General features: G+C 41.8%; 1 protein-coding gene across 16 annotated transcripts in view; it reads left to right on the top strand.

The window, feature by feature from the left end:
• The window catches only part of EPB41L1 (erythrocyte membrane protein band 4.1 like 1), a 181,913-nt gene that overhangs the window by 67,491 nt on the left and 90,449 nt on the right, over window positions 1–23,973 (top strand). The window contains exon 3 of one of the 16 annotated variants that reach the window (XM_077335354.1): window positions 14,364–14,427. The exons of the other annotated variants lie outside the window; for them this stretch is intronic. The gene's annotated coding sequence lies outside the window, so the exon portion shown is untranslated. The remainder of the gene's footprint in view (window positions 1–14,363; window positions 14,428–23,973) is intronic. 16 annotated transcript variants of the gene reach the window in all.

Below are 23,973 nucleotides of genomic sequence, written 5' to 3'. Positions count from 1 at the left end.
CAAATTTGCAAACACATGTTATTAATAAGCAGACAGGAAAAAAAGTAACGGAGACATCCCAACCTGATGTTCTCCAGGTCGGTCTAATCAGCCAAGGCTGTGTGTTGTAACCCACAGGCAAGATACTTTGATTTCTGCCCCAGGCCACTCACAGGCTATAAATACAGAGAGGGGAAAAACGCAGCCCAGTTGCTTCAAGCTGGCAGCCATCTTCTTTTATTCTCCCCTGCTGCTGAATAATCACTATTGTGGTCTATTTTTGAGGCTTTTTTGTAAAATAGGGAAGTATAGCATTTCTTTTAATCAGACTTCTGCATGTTGCCAGACCTTATGACTTTCATGCGCCCCTCTCCCCCCCCCCCCCTTCGCTTTCCCTGTGGAGGAAAAGCACTACTTTATATTTTGGCCTAATGTTCTCATAGGTAAGAGGTGGACTTTTGATGGCTTGGGACTCGCATCCATCCTATAGGAGCTTTCCGTCAAGTATTCCAGCTGCTTGATAATTATCCAGTAGTCTTGACTCACCAGACTGCAGTATCAACAAGCAGTCTGATGCTTCCCACACCCACCCACCCACCCACAAATCAAGGGCTGAGTGTAATTAAAACTGCAGAGATGGAGGGCCATATCTGGACCAGAAGTTCTAGAGCATCCCCTGCTTTTTGAGGGCTCTGTGTTGGCCACTGGCTCTCCCTGTTTCCAGCACTGGTAATGGAAAGAGTTGCATCCGATTTGGAAGCCTCACAAGCTGGTGAGGATGCAGATGTGGGCTTCAGGCAAAATAAAATGTGCCCACAACTACGGTGCTTCTGTGAAAAAGGAGCAGCAGAAAGGAAGCAGCTGATTTTTATACCCCGCTTTTTACTACCTGAAGGAGTCTAAAGTGGCTTACAAGTACCTTTTCCTTCCTCTCCCAACGTGAGATAGGTGGGGCCCAGACAGTTCTAATAGAACTGCTCTGTGAGAACAGCCTGAAAAGAACTATGACTAGCCCAGGGTCACTCACCCAGCTGATTGCATGTGGAGGAGTGGGGAATCAAACTCAGTTTCCCAGATTAGAGTTCACTACTCTTAACTACTTCACCATGCTGGCTCATAAAGGTCTGGCTGATACCCTTTGATGATATTTTAAGGCAAGGATTCTACCTTATGAAAAACAAGACTCTGGATGTGTGTCTAAATGATGCCACCTATGGGTTAAGCAAAGGAGCCTTCCTTCCTTCTGTCATGTTGTAGATACGTGGCTTCATGCTGCATGGTCATATGTCTGCTGGCTGTCTCATTCATGCATGATGCGAAGCAGATGTCCAGGCTCCAGGCAACCACTGACATGGTATAAGTGCTTAATTGCCTTCAAACATATAGAGCACGTGTGGATTAATTGTTAGCCCATTAGTCTTGAGCAGCTTTGCCAAGCCTCATTCAAGCAAGTCAAAAAGCCTTTAGTCTTAGCATGTGCTTGACTGTTCAGACTTTGGCTCTGTGCTCTGCTGAGTAGTAGGCTGTTCAAGCATGTTCACTTTGCCAAGAAGCAAATTGTTTGACTCAAGCCCCAAATGCCAGTGATGTTTACTTTGACCCAGATACTTCATTGCAGTTCTAAATTATTTTCCCTGCTTTGAACTTTTCATAGGACATATCATAATGTCATGGCTCCATGATACAGAAGGGGCAGTGATGAGCATTAGGAACCCAACAACATGCTTACTTTGTCTTGTTTTCCATGTACAATAAGTACACACAGCTGAACTCTTTTAGCCTTCAAGGAAGGGATGGCTTTTGGATGCATCCCATCCCAGGCTCCAGAGGTATGACCCAGTAAGGCTATTTTCCTTGGGTAAATGGTTCCATCTGCCAAAGTTTCTTGATGGTAGTAAATAGCCCCTCTTTTAGTCAGTTTTTCCAGTGGCTATCACTACCTTCAATAGGACCCCTCTCAATTCTAACTAATCTCTCCCTGACCACCTTTTGTCTAGCCACACCTATCCACCTGGTCAGCTGTCCCTACATGCCCTGATCTCAGCTCCATCTTCATTCACCACTAAATGGTACATACCGCATAGTTGCTCCAGTTCTTTTGTTTTGGACTGGAGCTTCCTTCATCAGCAGTGGTGGATCCCATACTGTAGCAGGATCAGTTCTCATCATATCTGCCTTTTGGAACTCATTAAGTATAGTTCCAGAAATCGGTTACAGTTTCTGTTCTAGTCTAAATTGAACACAAAATTGCTACAAGTGTTCTCTTTTGTAATATGTACAATCATAGTACTTTGCTCTATTTAAGAATGGGAGGCGATATCTCCAGGAACTTTATTATTTGATCAGTGAAACACTCTAGCATTGAATGTATGGTATATGCATATTGGTTTCTTCTTTAGTCAGCTATTTAGGTGTACTTTCTGCTTTACCCATGGTTGTGTAGGAGAACCCTGCACGTGCACATACCTGCAATTGCTGTTTGAAACACAGGCACATGGAGGTGTGCAGCCTCATGATGCAAAGCAAGTATGGTCTGACTTCAGGTTTGAGAAGCCTGTTTTATTTTTATATGTTTGGTAGAGGGCTGGACTCCATCCACGAAAGTCAGATGTAAAAAGAATTATCTCAAGGGGCAGTGTCAGTTACGAAGTGGGCCCCCAGAAGGTAGATAGTTAATGACTGCAATGTATAATGCACACACTGAATAATGTACCTGTGTGGGGAGGGCTCATGGCTTATTGGGTAACATCTGTGTTGCATGCAGAAGGTCCCAGAATTTCTGACCCAGATAGTAGTCTGCTTGAAGCTTGGAGAGTCACTACTAGTGGGAGTCGACAGTACTGATCTTGATAGACCAACAGTCTGATTCAGTATAAAGCTGCTTCATGTGTTCAAATGCTGCACAGAGGCGCAATCACAGAGAGCCAATTAAAACACCATTTATAGCTGTGGGATATGAAGACTGAAGGAGATGTGACAGTCCCTCATTGTGTAATATTTAAATTGCTGTTTGTATTCCTATTTATGATTTTACCAGTGAGGAGTGGCTGCAGTGTGACCAAGTAGACTGGTTGCCATAGCAATGGGGGCCTGCCCTTGTTGGGGAAGGAATTTTCTGGAAATCAGGAAAATGAGACGACTAAGTTAATCTTGAATGCTATGTTTAAAGCACATGTCACTGGATAATGAACACTTCCTTTTGGCTTCTGAGTTGGAATCTTTAGGAGGCCTACCATAATGTAGTCTCATTTGTACTAGAGGATCATAATCTGCCTTCTTCCTATGCTAGACATTCTTCCTATGTAAGACATGCATTGCCTGTCATATGCTGAAAGATGAATTTCAGTAGCTGTCAAGTTCTAGGTTGTTCACAGCTGCATAAGAATTTCTGGCTTATTTAGTGCTTGCTACGAAAAAAAATCCAATATTGAAAATTTGCCAAACACTAAGGTGATGCATTTGATGTGCAAAGTGTCTCTTTGAATGGCATATTTTCTGATTACTAAATAATATCATTTGATGAAACCTGTGTTGTTTCCAAATTAATATTCAGCTTTTATTGTTTCTTCTGTTAGAAGGAGAATTGTCAGATGGTACAGGAGGTGCAGAAATGGACTCTCTGGTGGTAGTCTTGGTAGATTTACTCTGCAAAGTGTTATAGACACACATGGTGCTGCATAATTAAAAATAAACTACTTTTACATCTGGTCTGGCTATGTATCTGGACTGTGCAGTAGTGGACAGTGTGAAAGGTTATGACTGGAGAGGCATGGAGAGACTCCCAATCCATCATTAAGCTCCTTGAGGGATCTTGGGCCAGTCTCTCAGCCCATTCTGCCTCATAAGATTGTTAAGACACTATAGAAGAGGAAAGAGTAATGTATGTTGGTTTTGAGTATCTTTGAAGAAGAGTGGGAGGTGTGAGATAAAGTTGGAATCTTTTCAGTACAGGTTCCTGGTGAGATACAATAAAATCAGAGTTCAGTAGCACCTTGAGGTAGTGCTTAAAGAGAGGTGGCCTCTGATCTGGAGAACTGGGTTTGATTCCCCACTCCTCCACATGCAACCAGCTTGGTGACTTTGGCCTAGTTGCAGTTCTTTTATAGCTGTCTTTGTATAGCAGTTGTCTTAGAGCTCTCTCAGCCCCATCTACCTCACAGGGTGTCTGTTGTGGGGAGAGGAAGGGTAAGGAGTTTGTAAGCCACTTTGGACTGTTTCAGGTAACAAAAAGGGGGGTATAAAACACCAGCTCTGTTTCTTCTTCTGGTGGGGCAGGTGATTTCATGCCCCCAGCTCCTGCTTGCTACCACTGTTCCAGCATCCAGTGGGAGAAAAAAAAATCCTATCATTATGATGACATTGTCACTTGTGGAAAAAAACTGGAAATGATTTCGGTTCATTCCAGGATTCGTCAGAAACATTATGCTAAGACCCCTGGTAAAGCCACAGAAATTCTGGCAATTCCTGGAGCCCACTGACATCGCCTGTGGGCTCCCCCTGAAAGTGACAAAATCCAGATATACCTTTTCCAAGACAGAGTGATGTAACTTCAACACCAAAAACACTGAACCCTTAAGCTCAAAGAATAGAGTGTGCATGTACATTGTATAAAAGCTTCAAAAGTTTTCTTGCAGTATTTTAGTTCATTCTACTCTCCTGAAGACTAGTTCGTCCAGTAAAAGTTATTGTGCCTTTGTACAATAGTTAAAGATTTTCACAATGGATGGTATTTTTGGCAGCCACTCCCTATTTCACTTCAGTTTAATAACTACAAGAAGAGAGGCTTCATTGAAGATAGTATGAAAGTGCATTCTGCCTTGAAATCATCTAAAGGATTCATAGTAACTTTGAATGTGATCTTGACTTGGCCCTTCCTGTGCTTCCTGTTAAGTTAGAGGTTGCAGGTGTTTCTTGCTCACCAAGGGGGGCAAGCACCTTATTTTATTAACAAACCTGAGGAAGACCTTAGGAACTGTCTGTGTGAACACTGCATTCAAACCTGTGCCACAAGGCTTAGCCATTATAGCTATTTTGGGTAGTCCTGATCAAATAGATGTGGGAGGCTATAGTTTTGTGAGATACACTGTGAATTCCACTAGAAAGTTCCTCAAGCTTTTGTAAAACTCAGTGTCTAAGAATGTGTAACCTGCCCTCAGTGCTTGCTTTCATCCTGTGTTACCTTGTCTCTTGCTTGACCGAGTATCAGCTTTAACAAACAGCTCATGGTTTCAATAACTACCCTTATCCAATCTAATACCCTTCCCTTTGCCACCTTCCTTTTTTGCTACACACAGCACTACAGCGTCTGCCTTTGCATACAGGCATCTTCTCTCTGTATTTAATACATGGAGAGTTTCACGTTGTAGTGTGACAAATAGATTTGTTATCATTGCTGCAATAGAAAGAGGTTGTGTGCTTCTAGGGTTAGCCCTAGAGTTAGTCCAGCCCCTAGCAACTAGTGGGAGCTCGAGGGAGGGGGAAAAATAGATATCACTCCAAAACTGCAACATCATTTCTGATCTGAACCCAAGTGATGGCATCATATTGCTTTTGTACTCTGCAATTCCCCCAAACTCTGTGGTTTAGCCTGCAAGGTTATCCTCTCTTCCTGTGGGAATGCATCATTTTAACTTTCTAGGTTTTCAAATTCTATTTGTAAATTAGTGTATTACCCTCTTGTCACCCAAAATCCTGTCTCTTCTCAATCCTTTGAACTAGTTTATAGCCTTAGCCAGTCAGGGCCCACGGAACTCCATTAGATGGGTGCAAGGTGATGGAAAATGTCTCTCTTCAGGAAATTTGCAATTCTGGATGAAAGTATCAATTCATCCAGTGCTTTTATGTGGCTTTTAGGTAGGATTTGGGTAGGTTTAGAGAAGGAAGCTTATTTTAGGTAAAAGCTAGAAGCACCAGATCTACCTAGGTAGTTTCTGAGAACTAAAGACTCTGAGGTAAATATGGACCCTGTGTTTTGGTAACCGAGCCCAGAAAACCACCCAACCTAAGGTAAATGTATTAAGTTTGTAGGTTTGGTAAGTTACACATGCAGTTTCTTCAGAAACAACAATTCCAACCAAATCACTGAATAGTAAAACACTCAGCTCAGTGTCCTTATATACAGTTCAGGCTTGCTGCCAAGCAACCTGATTTGTTCTTAATGAAGCCCTTTGATTGGTTATAAACTGAGACAAGTGATTGGACACAACAGACAACAATACAGGCTTCCCATTGGCCAGTCTAGAATCCCTGTGTTTGAGTACTGTCTGTTGTTTACATACACAACAAAACATGCTTAGGAAAGGGAGCGAGAACCTTGCTTCAGTGTTTATTTATATAGTTTGGCTTGGATATAATCAATCACTTGGGGGAAAGGTTGTAAGTAACTGCTGATTCACTGTTGAGTCATTTTACCCATGTAAGCTAAAACACTTACCCTGCAGAATATGTATGTTTTCCTGTTAATGTGATGTTTTGAATTCACCAGTTGAATATTTAATAAACAGGGGACTAGATCTATTTCATAAGTACATGCAATATTATTTAAAAAGTATCTGAAGTAGAAACTGGTGGGGGACATGCAGTTTATACCCTATTTTAGAAAGGTTCCAGGCAACTACAGAAGGCTGAAGGGTTTTATTATTTTACTAGGGGCAAAGCCCCTTGTATCCAGGAATACAACGGGCGCTAGAGCTTGGTGGTGGGAAGAGTAAGGGGAGGAGTTGTCCGGTCTGTAAGGGCATGAGGTTGAATGTGCGTGTTGTGTGGGAGGTTGTGGTGGCATGGTGACAAATGAGGGTGTGGGTGTGGAGAGATGGGTATCAAGAACCTGTGCTTTGGAATGTTCGTTAAGTGTGGGAGAGGACTAACCTTTGGGAATTGTGGCATAGTGGTTATAGATGAGCTTTCCAGAGCCATGTCTTCAGAGATGTGATACACATGCACATGTATTGTAATAAATATTTGCATTTTAATCTTTTTATACTTATACCTCTTCTACTCTAGCTCAACCTTTTAGGTTCCTAACTCAGCCATAAGCGTAGCAGAAGAGTGTCATTTTGCAGAACTTTGACAGCTTGGTCAGGGCACAGATTTCAACTGGCACCTCATTCCACCAGGTTGGAGCCAGGGCCAAAAAAGCACTGGTTCTGGTTGAGGTCAGGTGAATGTCTTTGGGGCCAGTGATTATCAGCAAGTTGGTATTAGAAGATTGCAACCTTTCCAGGCAACATATGAGGAGAGGCGGTCCTTCAGGTACACAGGGCTTGGACCATGTAGGGCTTTGAAGGTCAATACCAGGACCTTGAACCTGATCTAGAACTTCATCGGGAACTTGTAGAATTGCCATGTTCTTCTTTGGGTCTGGATTCCACCTTCATTTACTCCACCAGATGTGCCCTTCTGTCTCACAACATTTCAGTATATCATACAGAGTTACTAGGAATATGGATCCAAAGACAGGCATTTGGATTGGCATCCCTGCCTTGATTAGGAGAACTGGGCTGGAGAGCAAAGTGCACACCTGTGAAATATTTCTGGGCCAGCTATGTTCTTGCAAGTGCAAAGCATAGTGGGAAGAAGGGGTCAAGAGATTGGGGGTAGGGTAGGAAAAGGCTGTTGCACATGCCTGTGTTTACATCTCCCAGACCCATGTACAGATAAGCTTATGAGGGTTTACATGCTTTCTGAGCCATCATAAGAATAACTTTTCTTTGGAAAAACAGAGCATTACGATGGTTTATTCTGTGTGTGTATGAATATTTGTTTTCTCTGAGCTAGGTTGGGATTGCATTGGCTGTTTGCTCAAGCATTTTCGATCATTTTGCTTCAGGCAGCCCAAACAAAGAATGCTGGGAAACGTCACTGAATCACAGCTACTGTGGTTACATATTCAGACTGGCTCCAGGCCAAACTTTAAAGCAACAGAGCTTGTGTAGCCCCTCTGGTAGGATTTCAGTCCAGGGTTCCTAGTCCCCTCCTTTATTTGATGTCCCTTTCTATTCAGAACATGCAGGTTTACACAGGATAGAAGGGAAAGCAATTGAAAAGTAAAAACACTATACATGTTATTCATTTCAACTTTCACAATATATGTTTCAGTATTTCAGGATGTTTGTTTATTGAACACATTTCTATGTAATCTTTTGATTCAACTAGGGATTCCTAAGGTGGTAAACATTAGAGCAGTGGTCCCCAACCTTTTTATCACCGGGGACCGGTCAATGCTGGAAAATATTACTGAGGCCCGGGGGGGGGGGGAGGTAGTCTTTTGCCAAGGGATGTTGCCACCGCCACCTGAGCCCCTGCTCCACTTGCTTTCCTGCCGGCACCCCTGACTTCCCGCCGCCTGCTGAGGGGTGTTGCCAGCAGCAGCTGCGCAGTGCCACGCCAAGGGGGGGCCCCAACCATGGTGGCTGCTGGAGAGCACCAAAGGTGAACCGGCTGCAGAGAGGCAGGGCAGCCCCCAAGGCAGAAGCTGGGGAGGAGGACGAGGAGGAGCCACAGCCCGGTAACTGATCAACGGACCGGTGCCGGTCTCCGGACCGGGGGTTGGGGACCACTGCATTAGAGCATTTTGAATAATTAAAACATCATATTAAAAAGGGGGTTATATTCCCCTTGGAAAGCCAGATTTGCATTTTGGAACTGCTGCCTGACACAGCGGTCACTCTAGGACACCAGGCAGTTGTAATGGCTCAGAGTGATTTTGCCCAGCTTTGGCTGGTGCATTGTCTGTACCTGTTCCTGGTTCAGTCACATCTAGCCACAGTGATCCATGCCTTAGTTACATCTAGAGTGAAATAATACAACACATTCTACTTGGGTTAACTTTGAAGAGTATTCGGAAGCTTCAGCTAGTGCAGAATGCTGTGGCTATACTATCGTGAGCGTATAGCCTCCATATTCCAGCGATTAAACTGGTTACCAGTCTGCTCCTGAGCACAATTCAAGTTTTTGTTTATTTATTTATAATCCAATTTATATGTTGCTATGAAGGCTCAGGGCTACTTTCATTCACAACAAAACAAAGAGCAAAACATTTTAACATTAAAAACAAGTTAATATTTAAAATCCTGTGTTTGTAGGGAGAGCCTTGAAAGTAAGAACTAGCACCTTTAACCTTATTTGGTCTTCAATCGGGAACCAGTGCAGCTGAGAGAATACTGGTCAAATATGTTCTCTCCATTTGGCTTCTGAATTCTGAACCAGTTGAAGCTTCTGGATCAGGTGCAAGGGTAGCCATGTGTAGAGTGAGTCTCTAAAACCCTACAAGACTTGGGCCTGGAGTAGCTGAAAGATCATCTTCTCCTATACATTTCTGCCAGGGAATTAAAATCATGTAGAGAAGTCCTCCTTACTGTCCCATTAATCAAAGAAGCTCATCTGATTGGTAGACAAGGGAGGACCTTTTTGGTGGCAGCCCCATGATAGGGTGCTACAAGATGTCAGAAGTATGCCTTCAAACATTTAGCCCCTATTTTGACTGCATCCCCTATGCTTGTGGCAGATTTCACACTAACTGTTTAATATGCAACTGAAAGATTAGTTTTCTTGGTTTTTACAGACCATGCAGATGAAATGATCTTCCCCGTGTTTTTTATAACTTCATTTGTGGTGTTTTTTCCTTTTTTTCCCTCTGTTTAATTGCAAGTCCAGTGCCAAAGTGTACTGCTCAAGTGTTGTATTGGTTTCCTTTTCCTCTTCAAACTACTTCCTGTCCTATTGAAATCTGGTTGGTGTCCTGATAGGAGAGATTTTTGGAATGCTGTGCATGACACATTGACTTCCATAATGGAGAAGGCTTTCTGTAAGTGCCATAAATTATAGAAAAAATAATAAAGAGCTAAGTGTACCTCAAGATATAATCTATCCACCTCTCTCTCAAATCCCAGGCAACAGGAGTTTGGGAAGTACTGGATTAACCAAATGTTATTAAAAGTATCTGTCACGTGCAGTAAAGGGACTAGGAGAGCAAGCAAGAGATGAACAGTTTAAGAAGTTTAGATTTTCAGCCCCTGAGTGGCAGAAGCCTTTAAATTACCTGTTCAGGCCTGACATTGAAGTACTAGGCAGTCTGTACTCTTTCTGCTGCAGGTTGATTGAAGTCTGTCTCCTCTGTGGGCTAAGGACTGCTTTCTACAGCATTTTAAATGTAAACTGAAATTCAGTTTTATCCCAGACTCCTCCAAAGAATTTTGATATTGAGATGTGCTCCACGTAGCCCAGAAGGGGACTGGCTGCCTTTGCTAACAAAGTCTCTGAGTCATCAGAAAACTGTTAGTTGCAACCAAGAATTCAGATAACAAAACTCATGCATAGGCTATGACTGCAAGGACAAAGCAGAACTTTTAAAAACTCTTATCAAAGTAGCCAAAGAAAGTTTTTTCTCCACAATGTGGAAAGAGCTCATGCATTCTTGCTGCTTTTCATCAAGGCTGGTTCTGTAATTTTAGCAATTCCACCCAGGTGGTTTTCACCAGGTGGCATCACTCTAGGAAGGTGGCAGAGAAATTCTGTGACATTTTTGCTTCTGTGCTTGCTGTGGAAAAACAGGGCACTACCCCTGTTTTCAGGGAGGGAGACTGAAGGACTGAGACAAATTGAAGCAATCAAATATGAAATTCTGGATCTATTAGGGAAATCAAAAAACAATGCCTTCAGGTCCTGATGGAATATATCTAAAATTGTTAAGGAATTCAGAGAGAGGTAGGTTATATATACAGGTTAGTTGATCAGCTATTAGTAGACTCAACTACTGTACTAGAAGACTGGAGAGCTTTGTAAAAGGTGATCCAGAGGGGAAACTGGTAATTACAGGCTAGTCAGCCAAACGGATGTCAGCCCCCTCCCAATTACTAAAAATTGTAATCAAAGAATTGTTAAGCACACAGAGGGACAAAACCTGCTGGGGGGAAATCAGCATGGTTTCTGTAAAGTGAAGTCCTGCTTCACCAATTTTTTGGAGTTCTTTGAGAAAATGAACAGCATATAGGCGATGGCGACCCAGTAGATACTATATGCCTGCACTTTCAAAAGGCTTTTGACAAGGTACCTCACCAGAGACTCCTGAGTAAACGTGGTGGTCATGGGATAAGAGGGAAGGTACTACTATCTTACACACAGAGTGATTAAAGTGTGGGATTCACTTCCAGAGGATGTAGTGATGGCAACAGGAATAAACAGCTTTAAAAGGGAATCAAATAGGTTAATGGAGAATAAGTCTATCAGTGGTGAGTAGCCATAGTGACTGAGAGGAACTTATACATTCAGAGGCACTAATCCTCTGAATCCCAGAGCCAGGAGGCAACAACCTGTTGTTGGCCATCCAGAGGGACTGGTTGGCCACTGTGTGAGACAGGATGCTGGACTATATGGACTGTTGGTCTGATCCAGCAGGGCTCTTCTTATGTTCCACTTTTATTTGGAAGCAACCCTTTGATGTGATTGAGAAGTCTTTATTGCTGGAAGAAATCTGGTGCCTGCATTTTATGTTATGGTTGAAGAATTAGAATCTGGATACCTTTCCAGAAATTAGACGAGCCAGTCCATGTAAGTGTGAATTTCCCAGGGACAAGTGTGAGGACGTCTGCTGCTGGCCTCTGAGAGAGACATTTTGTGAGGTACTGTCCACAAGCAGTGTATTAGGCTATGGCTGTTTGTCTGTCATGGCACCTGAACAACATGCTTAATTAACTGAAAGCCTGGTGTGGCTCAGAGATGTGCCAGCCCGGTCTGGGTGGCAATGTAGAGCCTGCTTACGAAGAGACTGTGCTAAGGCAGCAGATTGCTTTTGTTCAAAGGAAATCTGCAGGCCTTTTGGAAGGCAGATGATGTGCGTGGTTAAAATGATCATTTTTGTTACTGCTCTCTGTTTTTTTGTCTTGCATTTTCCATTTGAATTTGCTGATTTTTTTTGCTATCTGTCTTGTGTATGCTCAGCTGACAGTCCTGGGAGAGGGTACAGACCTATCTCTGTTTTACAGTTGGGAAGCTGAGAATTAGATTTGCTCACAGGCAGAAGAGGAATATGTGCTGGGACTTGGATCCAGTGCCACAGTCTTGAGCTTGCCCCAGGATCATCCTTGAGCTTGCCCCAACCATCCTTGCAGAAAGAGATAATGAACTTTGGGTCACCATGCCAAGAGCAGAACTCAGAGGAACAATCAGAAGTGCACAATTCCAACTTTCAAAGACAGATCAGCAGTGAAATATAAAGCTGGATGTCATCTGAATATTGGTGATAGTCCACTCCAAGGCTCCTGATGTTTTCAGCCAAAGTTTTTAAATTGGAGGTTAAAGATTATTGAACATAAATGGACCCTTGATATATCCCAGTCTCCGGATGACTTTTCATCTCCTGTGTTAGCTTTTAGTTTCTTGCCAATAGAGAGCTGTCCTTTTTTACCCAAGCATTGATTTTGGTTGATGCACCGAAATATCATGGCCAACTGTATTAAATACTGTTAAAAGATCAAATGATATCAACACCAGTCATCGATAGCCCTTGTCCAACTGTAAGTGAAGATCATCAACCACTACTTACTTGAAACTATCCATAAAACTCTTGAGAAGTTACTGCTGATAGCCTAGCACAAATCTTCCCTCACACTAATATCTAGAGTCTTAGTCTCAGATTACATCAGGCCCCAGACCACCATATATAATTTCTTAGGACAAAATTCAACCAATGCAGAAGTGGCAGAAAAGAAAACCCTTGTTGCTACCATCAGCACCACCTCATAGATCTTTGTAGATACTTTGCTTGCTTGGTTCTCCTCCTCTCCATTGATTCATTAAGTATGGTTTGGTTCCATGGTGCTGGGCCTACTGAGAGACAGCCAGTTAAGCCAATCTGGGTCCAGCTGGCATATTTCGTGAGGAACCATTGGGAACAGTGCTTGACTCTCTGAGACAGTGATCACTCCACGCTTGACAGACAATAATGCACCACATAACAGACAACCTTTTTGCTTCTTTATGTATGGGAAAAAATGCTCATTCTCCCCTGAGTCTTCTGATTGCAGACAGCAGTCAAGAGGTCAGATGGCTGTAGCCTGAGTATAAAATTGCCTCTGTCAGAACTTATTTTTCCCAGACAGCTTGTTTGTGTGATGAGTCTAGTAGATTGCAGAGTCATTGGAAGCAGCCTGATTCAGCTATCCCTGCCTCTTGCCTCTTTGGACGCTGGTTCTGTAATTAGAGCCATTAGAAAACAAGCCTAGCTTCACTCTGCTTCAGAATGACCTTGATATCTCCATTCGCCATCTGGCCTGTTTTTTTCACTCCCTTCCAAATACATATTTTTCTGTATGTTTCATATAGATGTTGAGATTTCTGTTGCCCCATCAAGTTGTAGTGTGCCAGCCCCCAAATTCTCCATTCAGCAGCTGTTGTTTCTGTTCGGCATCTTGTTCTTTGCTTCAGTTTTTTTTTAAATTCCTTCCCCCAAATTGCCTTGCCTCCTACGTTCTTCCCACACACAAATTGCTGCCACTCTGATGTTGCGGAAGACTGATTCCTTTCTGCCCTAAAGGGTACACTTGATGAAACCCTGGAGAGTCTCCTCTCTTCTTATAAATTTGTTTGAAAACAGCAGTGGGAGCCTCAGGATTGGAATAGGATCATAGCACCAATGGAGGAGGGGTTAACTATTTGTATCCTGTATTATCCCTCAAATCCTGTTTGTCTCACTGGGTAAGAAAATGCAGATACTTGTAAATTATTGCTGGTGGAACGATAGCAATGTTGATGAGACTTACATTGAGATAATATATGGAGCAGAAACTGTTGACTCCATCTTCTTCCAGCGCTGCAGTTCTTACACCCCTCTACTCCAAAAAATTCTTTTCCAGGGCTATTTTGTCAAAATCTAACTTTAATTTCAAAAGAAGTGTAAAGAGATGGAAAATCTTATCACAGACCTCCAGGATTTCTTCTGCTCAAGCCCTATTTGGCTCTTTTGAGATACTGTTGGCAGCTGTCTTTCTTCCGGCTGTATAAAATTTAATTTTTAAACAGTTATTACAACCCAGCTAGTACTAACTCAACTAGAGCTGGTCTGCTACTCTTTAACACATAAGTCTGTTCTTATTTTAGTTCACTTTAAAGTTTTCCCATGTCATATTTATATATAATAATTCAACTGAACATATTGTATTTCATATTTCATGTGAACTTCCATTACCTTTTAAACAGAGAGCTTAGCAACATTATTTCTACTTTTTTGGGGGTGGTTTATAGTTCTTCTGCATGCTTGTCAACAATAGACACTCAACATTTTGTGAATATCCAAAGTAAGTGAGCATGCCATTTATGTTCTATGATGATGCCATCTTCTCAAGTAATTAATTTCCTTTCTACGTCTGCTTTTGGTTTCCTTCTTTTAGGGGCAGCTCAATATTATCTCAAAATGACTGAAGTTATCTCTGGAGATCTCTAAGAATTTATATGGTACAGTAAAATGTATTCAGACTCTGTAATAAACTGGGGTTTTATCAGAAACTAGGGGTGAAACCTGTTGTATACAGGAATACAAAGGGTGCTAGTGTTTGGGAGTGGGAAGAGGTAGGGGAAGGTTGTCCCGCATGCAAGGGCATGGGGATAAAGTGGTGTTTTGTGTGGGGGACAGTTTACAAACACTTTTTCCTTTCCTCTCCTCATAATAGACACCCTGTGAGGTAGGGCTGAGAGAGCTCTGAGAGAACTGGGAATGGGCCGCTGTCACCCAGCAGGCCTCATGTGTCTCAAAGTAGTTTACAATTGCCTTCCCTTCCTCTCCCCATAACAGACACCCTGTGAGGGAGGTATTCTGAGATAGCTCTCTAGTTTAGAGGCTGCCGTTGTTTAAATGTTGACCCCGAATGGCTCTCAGAGACCAATGCTAGAGTCGCTCTTCTCTCCCCCCCCCCCCGCAGCTGTTTCATCCTGCCAAAATAGGTCCAACAATAAAATATTTGGCGAGGAATCTTCAAGTCACCCTCAACTGGAGGGATTTCTCTTCAGAATTCCTACAACACATGGAGGCTGGGCCTTAGAGATCTCTCGTTCTGATTGGCTGACTCTCCTTTCTCCACATTCTCATTGGCTCTGGTCATCATCTGTTGAAGGGAGGCCTCATTGAGACCAGCTTCTAGGGTTTTAAAGGCCCCTTCAAGCTTCTTAGGGACACATTGAGGATGGACCATTTTTATTCTGTAGAGCCTACTTCTTTGGGTGGCTCCTTGCTGGGCAGACCTTCTGTGTAGGACACAGGAAAAAGTTAGACCCCAGAAAGTTCAAGGAGGTGTGACGGGCCAGAAGTACAGAAGGTGGGGATTATGAAAAGTCCATATTTTAACAGGAAAAGTGCAGGGAATATTTGTTAGAACAGCTTTGGATTACTAATGGCCCCTCATATCTGATTTGTGCTTGCAGAACTGAGGTGAAAGAAGAAAATAGATTAGATTAGAGCAGTCTAAGATGAAGGGCTCCCTTGCAATTCTGGCAGCACACTCAGAACAGGACAGTTGACTGAGCAGCCCAGGACTTTGAGGAAACGACATAACTGTGACGAGATGGTTAGGGGCGGGAGCTGTAATTTGATTGGACAGCCACTGGGTGGACAGCCAATCTGGGGCATACAGGCACTTCCAGGTGACCTGATTGGCCAGTAAATGATCATGCCAAACTCCTCCCAGGACCCCTTAATGCTCTGGTTTATATACTCATGGTTACAGACTAGTTAGTTGTGAAATCTGAATGTATATTGTCCATCCAACTAGGTATGATGGCCTCCAAACTAGGATTTCAAACTTGAATTTGTAAATTATTTTAATTGCTCTGGACATTAATTGTTGAGTAGCAGTGCTCCTTGCCTAGTTACTGTATAGGAAATATGCCCTTTCTGTGTGGAGATAAAGAGAGGGGAAGAAGTAGACAAACCAGGGTTAATGTATGAACATAGATTTGTTACCTATATCTGATACAGAGTCTTATTATACAGGCCATAGTTTAAACAAGCTACAGTTTATCATGCTATCTAAATATGATCTTGCAGATATACCATATTTGTGGAATTCAGCCCATTGTTGCTGTAGAGATATGTAAGAGTAGGGGATCCATATCTTGTAAACATGAGCCTGTAATTCAAGAGTGGATGAAGTCTGCTTCTCCTATATTTTAGATGCAGCCTTCTTTAGCCTAAGGGAAGTGGTTGGTATTTTCTTCCCTGAGCAGAAAGCCTTCATCAGCTAACTGAAAGTTAATGAATCAATGCCACATTAAAAATGAAGATTCATTCTAATGGTTGTAGCATTTCCCATTTCAATGCCAGTGCCAGGAATTACCTGTATAAGTATCTTCGTTTCAGGTGATACTTTTTGGAAAACTCCCAAGCATTAGATGTTCTCTTAATCAGCTTTATGTTCATATCCTCATTTTCCAGCCAAATAGTCTCATATTTATTTTGACAATGAATTGGCTGTTGAATTTTGATATAGCAGATATCCCTGAAACATGGTGGAAAGGGAAAAATATATGGGATGCAGTCATTCCTTGGTATAAACTCTATAGTCTGGACAGGGAGGGTCAAGTTGGGAAAGGATTTGTATTGTATATCAAAGAGGGCATAGATTCAAATAAGTTAGAAAACATCAGGGGAATTAACTTTGCCACAAAAGTTATATTATTATTGTTGTTGTTATTAAAATTATTACCCGCCACTCCCAAGTAGGCTTGTGCCAGGTTACAGATGTCCAGTTAAAACCCCCATTAAAACCCTATTAAAATGGACAAAAAATATAAATACAGTGGAATAGCAACACAACAATATGGTGGAAACCCCCCCCCCACTCCAGCCACTACCCCTAACTCTAGATGGAGGAGGCAGGAGACACCAAGTAATCGAGTTGCAGCTTAACACCAGGGGGGCTCCATCGATCTTCCCTCACTGCTCTAGCCTCAACGGTAGACCTGGTGGAAGAGCTCCATTTTGCAGGCCCTACGGAACCCTGGAAGGGCTCGCAGGGCCCGCAGCTCATATGGATGGAAATACTGGGCTCTAATGGTCACTTTAAAGTGGGGGGGAGGCGCTATCACCTACCTGATCAAACCCTTGAAGCTGCTCTTGAGATGGAGAAGGAAATAAGGGAGATGATTAAAGTAAATAAAATTATACTGGGAGACCTGAACTACCCTCTCATTGACTAGGTAAATATGTGTTTGAATCATGCTTGAAATAATGAGATTTCTTGACATTATAAACAACTGTGCACCGGAATGGTTGGCCACAGAGCCAGCCAGAAGGGTAATGATCTTGGACTTGCTTCTGAGCAGCTTTCAAGACCTGTGTGTGTATGAGAGAAGTTGTCACACCAATTGGGAAAAGTGACTACATTGCTAGTAAGTTCAGCATCCAGGTCAATTTAAAGTTACCCATAAAGTCCAACAAGTTCCAACAAGATGCTTCGAAGCTATTTAAAACCATACTAATTGAAGCTCAGACGGAATGCATTCCACAAGTTAGGTAAGGCACTGTGAAGTCTAGAAGAAGGCCAGCATGCTTAACAGCACAAGTCAAGGAAGCTATAAAAAGCAAAGTGGTGTCTTTTAAAAAGTGGAAGGACTGCCCCAATAAATTGAATTGGTGGGGCAACAGACTTTGGCACAATAAATGTAAGTAAGTAATTAGACATGCAAAAAGAAATGTTGAGGAGCAGGTTGCTAAAAGCATCAAGACAAACAATAAACATTAAAAAAATTGGAGCAGGGAACCACCCAGAGAAACAATGGAGCCTTCAGATGATGAAGGAATTAAAAGATTGCTAAAGAAAGTTGGCATGATGGCAAATAATTTTAATTACTTTTTTGCTTCTGTGTTCACTGTAGAAAGTGTGGGGCATTTACCTATGTCACAGCCCATATTTTCAGGAAGGAAGTTTGAAGACCTCAACCCAAAGTTGCTGCTGGCAACCCTGTGCATCAGAATTGTAGATTTTTCTGTAGGGCCAGCGCTAACAGCATCTTTAAGCCGCTGGCCTGATTTCTTATGGGAAGTAAAGTTCCATCTAGGACGTAACAATGGACTTTGCTTGGCTCTTTGAGACAATTAATCTGGACAATATAAAATATGCAAAATCTGTCTAGCATCTGTTTTCATATAGTTGTCCTGGCCTTTTGCTCTGCTGACTAAAATAGACTTACAAGGACTTGACTGTTCCCTTACTGTACCCGTATTCTTAAATTGCAGGATATGTAGCTTGGAGATCAATAAGACATTTAAAAATGTTTGGGGTGATTTGGTGTCATGGACGAGAGCAGAACCTGAAAGTCTTTTCTATAAGCTGACAGCATCCACTTTCTGTATTTTGATTGACAGGTGCTTGAAAACTTATCCAATGAGTGAGGCAGCACCTTCCAATATTCTGATGAGTCATTCCTGTAGTGCTTGTGGATAGGTGGTAGAACCATACAGGAAAGGCAAAATTTCCTGGGAATGATTTATTTGCCTTGTGCTATTTGACCATACAGTTCAGCTGGCTCTGGTTCAGTATATGTACTGAATTCACAAATGCCAGTTCAAGATTTGCTCACCTCCTCTCCTCCCATTGGCATTCACATATGAATAATACAATAGCATTTTTTGCATGAATATGTATCAGATTTTGGACATGAGAAAAACGGTTTTCATTGCATGTGTTGGGCATCTAAGCCAAGAAGGCTGACTAATGATCGTGCTTCAGCCATCCTGCATTTTATAATGCTTGAGTGATTTCAGTATTTGAAATGAGTGCCTTTGGAGTTGGGAACATTTACACCTTGTTCAGTTCAACAAGGTTCAACTGTGGCTAATTGCTGAGTTGTGGTCCATATGCTGTTTTATCCCATGATTTGGGGTAGCAATAACTATGGCAATTTGGGTCTACCTGCTCAGAGATGTCCCAGTTGGGGTCTTTCTATATGTTCAAATTAAGCAGGAATGAAATCATGACAATTTAAAGAGTGCCAGTTCTTTTGTAACATGCAGTATTTAAAACTTATGAATTTAAATGTCATTGAGTACTGGTTTCAAGCCATTTAGTGGATATTAGGAAGCAGTTTAATTAGGATTGAGTTTAACTGCATTAAGATCCAGGTCATATGAACTTGCTGCAAGCCATTCTTTTTCACAAATATGTATCCACTTGAGACCTTGAAATTTGTTGAACTGATGTAATAAAATTAACATGGTGAGCAGGTTTATGCCAGAGTTGATTTTTTCCAAACCAGTTCCCAATCACAGCTTTTTTTTGCTGAATTCTAGTGAATAGTTTTTAAATGGACAGGGTTTTCAAAAAGTCTCTTGCATCAGGAGTTCTTCTGTGAATTTCGTTCAAGTGTGACTGCCAAGTGGATCTCAAAGGATAGGAGACAGAAAGTTAGAATGAAGCACTTTTAGCCCCTGTTGATTTCAGTGGGAAATATTTAGGGACATGCTTTTGGACTTAAGTCAGTAAACTGTAAAAGGACTGAATAGTTCTGTTTTTAATTTGGTAACTCTTTATTGCATTTTGGTAGACATTCCCACCATTAGGTACATTGGTTTTAAAATAAATATAAAATTAAAATAGTCATGATGGACTGCTCTTTTGCCAGTGGCAGTTCTGGTTGTCCTGGCTAAAGCATGGCAAACATTAACCCTTCTCAAGAACTACCTACCTCTAGACCAGTCTGGAAGCAAAGCAAATACATTATCCAGGTCATGGGTGTTTCTGTCATAGCGTTTTCCCCACAGGCACTTGACTTGATGGGATTAATGTGAACACAAGGGCATACAGAATCCACATTTGAGGGAGGGCACCTTAATAAATGGTTCTCCATTTATTCTTATCATTGCTATCTTTATACAGTAGGTTGATGTACAAGAATGCAAACAAGTATGAGTCTTGTATAATGAAGAACTCCCATGAATTTCATTCTTTGCTGATTGAAATAAAAAAGAGCAAAATACAGTTCTTGCTGCACAGTATTTCAATCCACTGTTCTCAGTTTTCCCTGGTTGTTTAATTGGTTTACACATCCCTTGCAGAGGTGGCTTCATTGGCATTGTAGGTGCTACGAATACAAGCCTGTAGATCTTTTGGGATTATTGCTTTAGCATAAATATAAAGCTGTTTGTCAGGATTTCCTGGCAGTATGCCAGGCTTCAAGGTGCAATGTGTCCTCAGTAAGAATGAAATTTGCCCACTGTCAGCATTATTGTTGTGTCCATAAACGAACAGTGCCTGTGCTCAGCACAACACTAGCCAAAGGATGCTAAAAGAGCACCAGAGCTTTGCTGACAACACAATGAATGGCCCTTTCTATGCCTAGGGAACACAGTCATTTCTGACCACAAAGGAAACCTCGTGAAGGGATTGTTTTGTCTGTTGGGTTAGCACTGTGGTGAATTATTTAGCAAAGGCCATAGATACCCCATGTAGGAAAATCAATGCAAAATGTGTGGATGTTTTGCTAAACCGGCCAGGAAACACAGATGCAAAATTCCACAGAGAGAGGGAGAAAGAGACAGAGATTTTCTGCTAATGGACAGTAATCATCCTTTACATTTTTTAAAAGGGTGGGGTAGTGAGGGTGCATGCATTGATTATGGGTTACCAGTGTTAGTACTAGTTTGCATAACAGGACGATCTATAGAATTTTAACGTGCTGAGCATATTCAGACTCAAGTCTGTGTAGCTGGTAGCAGAGGATAAAATCAAATTCCTCCTCTTCCCTCTTCTGCTCTTTAGTAATTTCTTCTGAACTTTTCCTGCCAAGCTGTCCCTTTTGAGACTGTCTTCAGCATTTCTGTCAGTATGCTGCTTAAATATAAAAGAATTAGGTAGTGATACGTTGCCACTGCTAACTAATGTGTTAATGTGGTACATGCAGACCAAGCAACTACAGGGCTTCCCCTTTGATATCAAAGGGGGGGCATTTGAGGTCTAGCTCTATCTATGCATGTTTGTTGAGTTGAACTGAGGGTATTTTATTCTGGTGAGTTCAACATCCATTGTTTAATCTAGATGGCTAAGAAAATGGGTGGTGTGAATTGTCTTTAAAATTCTTGTGTGATCCTTAGATGCAGTCAGGCCCCTCTGTCTCTTTACATGAAGTACTTACCCAGATAGTAAGCAGTGATAATCAGAAAAACAGTAACACACAACTGTGATTCTTCAAAGCAGTCTTAGAAAAGATTTGTGGTTCTTATACAATCTCCTTAATTTAGCAGTCTCCTTAACTTGGTTTTGCTCCAGCTGTGGTTTCATATGCTTGAGAAAAAGTGGCAAGAGGGGGAGGGTCTTGTGCTATGTATAGTGGTCTTTAGGTGAAAGCTTTTAATATCCACTTGCACCATCATGTTCTCTTTTACCTGTCACAGCAGTTTTGCCCTTCACAAAATGGCCATAGATGTTTTCAACACAGCTGATGGTGCAGAAAAAAAGATCGATCAAATTATTGCTTGGCAGTTTTTTATGGGCTATTATCACCCATAAAAACTTAAGGGACTGTGCAGAGTAGGGGGAAATCTCTTTAATACTTGGTTATTTTATCTGCATCAAAACTAGAGATGTCCTTTTGGGGGATAGCTAATTAAAATGTCATAGACCGTTTACGCACTGGAGGTTTCATGCCGGGCTGCAGACTGGAGTTTTAGTCGTGGCAGGTTGCCCCACCTCTTCTTCAACCCACATAGGGGAGCACCAGGTTGAAACCAGGGCTGAAAAGGCTCCGGCCCTGGTTGAGGCCAGTTTAATCTCTTTAGGGGCAGGGACCTTTAACAGATTTTTCTCATCTGAGCAAAAGATTTGAGTACATATCATTCAGGGTTGCCACTTGTATTCCATTTATACCTTCTTTGCAAACTTGTGGGCAGAACCTTCCTGCTGTGTGTTTTGGGGGTGCTCCACTGAAGGCCTGACCTCATCCTCCCATAGACGTGGATCCTATGCAGAATGGGCTGTGCTCCACAAACAGTCAGTTTCCTGTCTTCTCCTCCCACTGCAATCTTCCAGTCCTCTGTAAGTGTAACCCTAGAAACATGAAGATCAAAGTGGGAAGCAGCTGCAGTGAGACAGAGGAATTTGTGAAAATCACTGTTACCTGGCATTATGGACATTATAATCCTAGAAATGTAGAGTAAACAGAGTGCCTAACACCCACAACGCTGCACAAATGTGTACATGATGACATGACTAACAGTACTGGCCCTAAAGAGCAAAGCTGTAATGTTTTGTGGGGAAATGGGTAAGATGGTAAGAAATTCTGTGCAAATCTGACTCCCAAGAACTGGGGTTGAATTTCTCTTGTAACTGGGGTTTCTCATAACGGAATTATTTCCGTTATGTTTAAAAATCTCCCAAGATCAACGTTGAGAAAGGAACTGCTGTTGTTTTCTTTGGACTGTTGCCATCCGGGTCACTCCAATCTCGTATTGAAAGTGTCCTCCAAAACTGGCATGACGTACTACTAATAAGTACAAGCAAAACTTGGTTCCATCCTGTTCTTCTTGCTGTCTCTTTCCCTCAGGCATCATCTTACAGACTCATGCCACTGTATTACAGGAGCCATTATTTATGTGGTAATTACTCAGTGACTGAGAAATAGCTCCATTGTCATATTGATGAAGTTACTTACCAGCTCTGTATTTGCAACCATGTCACATGTGGCTTACAGGAAGGGACTTTGTAATGGCAATGTGCCTGCCCTGGGGCTTTGGAAGTGTCTAATCTTACACTGAAAGAGCATCCATGTAGTAGCCGGAGTGATAGTGGGAGACGGGACAGAGGCTTATTCATGTGCTTTGCCTGTGGCTAGCCAAGGAGCTCCACATCTGCCCACTAGATCAGGCAGCTGATTTTTGTGACAAAAGAAGAGTTTGAAGTAATTCAACTCTAGGCTCTTCCAGGTACGTCAATTAAGATGTTCTGTGGTTGCATTTGTAAGCCTAGACATTCTACACTTAGATATTTCCTATTGCAGATAATTGGTGCCACACTGAATGACTGAACTATGAGGCTGAAAGTATTTCATTCATCTTCACCACAGACACAAACTCAGGTAAAGGCAAGCCTCTCTGTTTCAGCTTCAATCCTCCAGTCATGTAAGGATGATGATACTGAGCTAAATTACATAGTGGTAGAATTATTTGAAATGCCTCATACCTAGATATGTTTGAGTATTGTAACCTTAGGGGTGAACCCTGCCCATATATAAATTCAAACTAGTATTAGTGTAGTGTAATAGACAAGAGCCTTGATTAGGATCTGGGAGAGCCTGGTTCAAATCTACCATGATATGGAATCTGGCTATGTATCTTTGGGCCCATCACTTTCAACCTCTCCTGCCTTTGTGAGGACAAAACAGGAGGGGAGGAGAATATTTTAAACCACTTTCCCACCAAGACAGAAAAACAAAATACACAAATATTTTTAATTTTCATAATAACACCCATTTAAAGAGTTCCCTTTTCATGTGTGGCATAGAGAGATATACCAATTATCATTTTTCTGGTATAGACAGACATGTAGTGCATTAATTTTGTCCCTGAATTACCTTAGAGCCCTGTAGTACCCTAATGAATGACATATATTTTATGGCATAACCTCTGATTAGGGTTGCCAACTCCAGGTTCAGAAATACCGTCCCACCGACTATGTTGAAATAAAAATACTACCACAAAGTGTTTTTCTCATCCCGATTGTAGTACTGCCTTTCCTTTTCAGAGCTTCTCTGATTTATAAATTTTGAGCAATGACTAAAATAATATTATATTTGTTTCCTAATGGAAATATGATAACCTAGCAATAAGATTCCTAAAAACATTAGAAAAGGGTGATTTTAGTATTTTTTTGAAAGAAAATATCAATTTATTCTGGCCACAAAGCCAAAGAAGATCTGGATGTGGAGTGTTACAGAGCTTCCCACACAATATTTATTAGCATTAAAATGAGCTAGAGTATAATAAGGAATCGTTAAATATCTCATAAAGGAAGGCAA

The sequence above is a fragment of the Paroedura picta genome, chromosome 4 (genome assembly GCF_049243985.1).
Source record: "Paroedura picta isolate Pp20150507F chromosome 4, Ppicta_v3.0, whole genome shotgun sequence".
Taxonomy (NCBI): domain Eukaryota; kingdom Metazoa; phylum Chordata; class Lepidosauria; order Squamata; family Gekkonidae; genus Paroedura; species Paroedura picta.
The sequence above is the reverse complement of the archived record's forward strand: the minus strand, read 5'-3'. Positions and strand labels throughout refer to the sequence as shown.